This window comes from Magnolia sinica, chromosome 18, assembly GCF_029962835.1.
Source record: "Magnolia sinica isolate HGM2019 chromosome 18, MsV1, whole genome shotgun sequence".
Lineage (NCBI taxonomy): Eukaryota > Viridiplantae > Streptophyta > Magnoliopsida > Magnoliales > Magnoliaceae > Magnolia > Magnolia sinica.
Genome location: NC_080590.1, coordinates 70,289,627 through 70,291,958, shown reverse-complemented (window position 1 = coordinate 70,291,958; position 2,332 = coordinate 70,289,627). Strand labels below are relative to the sequence as shown.

At 39.4% G+C, this 2,332-nt stretch overlaps 1 non-coding gene across 1 annotated transcript; it reads right to left on the bottom strand.

Moving 5' to 3' along the window:
* Positions 1-483: 483 nt before the first annotated feature.
* Positions 484-590, bottom strand: LOC131234093 (small nucleolar RNA R71). Its single transcript, XR_009165506.1, has one exon. It is a non-coding gene; the product is annotated as a small nucleolar RNA R71 (small nucleolar RNA).
* Between the last annotated feature and the right edge of the window lie 1,742 nt (positions 591-2,332).

Sequence of the window (2,332 nt, the reverse complement as noted above, 5' to 3'; positions counted from 1 at the left end):
TTGCTTATCCATCACCAGATTAGACACTACTTGAGATCCTCTCAGTTAATAGAAGTAATGGCTGTACATCAACCTCAACACCTAGTTGAGGAAGCCTAGGATGAGAATGAGGTGCATTATGCACCCCCGCCTCATACTCTACGAGATTATTTACAACTGGCGGGAATGAGCACACCTTCCTGCATGATTTTTCCAGATAATGCAAGAAATATGAATATTAAACCTGGAGTGATCCAACTCCTTCTGAAGTTTCATGGACTTGATTCTGAAAGTCCATATCTACACATGAAAGAGTTTGATGAGATAATAGCCACTTTACACGTTCCTAATGTGTTTGAGGACACAATCAGGCTGAAACTCTTTCCCTTCTTAAAAGAAAAAGCTAAGACTTGGTTGCACTCACTACGACCATAATCCATTGGCAGATAGAACGACATGACAAGGGAGTTCATAAAGAAATTCTTCCCATACCATAAGACGAGCACCATCAGAAAATCAATCATGAACTTCGCCTAAAAGGAAGATGAGACATTCTTCCAATGTTGGGAGCGGTTCAAGGATCTTGTCAATTCATGCCCACAACATGGCTTTGAAATGTGGCGCATAACAAATTTCTTCTATGATGGACTGACATCTTCCATACGCCAATTGGTCGAGATGATATTCAATGGGGAATTCATGAACAAAGATGTCAATGATGTGTGGGACTAGTTTGACAAACTTGCTGAAAACGCACAATCATGGGACATCTCCCCAAGACCTAACACCACTTCTAATCTTACTCAATCAAAAGAGAGGAGAGGAATATGTATTTTGAAAGAGGAAGATGATATAAATGCTAGTGGCCAATCTCACAAGGGAAATTGAGGTCATGAAACTTAAGAAGGATGAGGCTAAGGAAGTTGTTTGTGGTATTTGTGCTTGTTGCGTACATATAATTGAAAATTGTCCATCAATACCTGCTTTCAAGAAATATTAAATGAGCAATCGAATGCCGTGAACAACTACCAAAGACCTTTTAGTGGACCCATATATATAACTCAAGTTGGAAGAACCATCCAAATTTCAGTTGGAGGACCGAACAAACTGTTACTCCTCAAGGGACCCTTAACTAAATTCTAAATCAAAGGAACTCTCAAGAAGATCCAGTCTTGAAATATATTCAAAATCAAGAGATTTTTAATCAGGGTATGCTACAAGCCTTTCAAGGCCTTACAAAGGCCATGCAAGGGCTTAAGATGAACAAATCGATTGAAGAGAAAGGGATCCTTTTGTCCCAACCTCTCCCCAGCCCTAAAACTCAATACGAAATAAGTGACTCAAGCTCTTCAAGTCAAATGGAGCAGACTAAGTCTATCACCACTCTTAGGACTAGGAAGATTATTGACAAAACCATTCCAGCGAGGTCTAAAAAGCCTAAGGACCCGAAGGAACTGAGAATGATGGATCTAGCAATGCCCCACATAAGGAAGAATTAGAAAAAGTGAGTAAGCTAATTTTACCATTCCCCCAATGGTTGATTGCACCAAAACCTCTAGGTAACTCACAGGATATTCTAGAAGTGCTAAAACAAGTGAAAGTCAACATCCCTCTGCTGGACACTGTGAAACAAATTCCCTCTTACGCTAAATTTTTGAATGATTTATGTATAACCAAGAGACGATAAACTATTCAACAGAGAATTTTTCTAATAGAAAAGGTGAGTGCCATCCTCAAGCAAGATGTGCCACAAAAATATAAAGATCCGGGTAGCCCAACTATCACCTATATAATTGGGATCACCAGATAGAGCATGCATTGCTTGTAACGCCCTGAATTTCGAGGGTTGAGCAAAGCTCTACTCTCGAGATCCAGCACATCACTTATGCAACCTAGATAATAATGTTCATATTTTGTCCATATTAATGAGTTAAACATGAGTGAGATTATACCAAAACAACATATCATACTCCAGATATAATTAAATCAAGCAAGCGGAAGTCTGAAGCATATGTCTTTAAATATGAAAGCGTTTCACAACTCCCAAAGTATAAATATGTAACCGGGCTGACCATATACATGTGTTGTTTCAAAATATACAAAATTATGAAAGTAAATGTGTTCAACTAAGCCAAAAATCCTTGTAGTCCCTGTGCATCGGTACGAGATCTACATAGACCCGCCCGAGAGCTGAACGTAGGAGAACTCTTCCTCCTCATCCATGAAGTCCTGCTCCATCGCATAAACTTCATCAACACCTACATCTAAACCAGGGTCTGGTTGGTGTTTTAAAACACCATCCCAGGGTAGGAGTGAGTGATCAACTCAGTGGTATTATAAGGCAAAGGTTAAT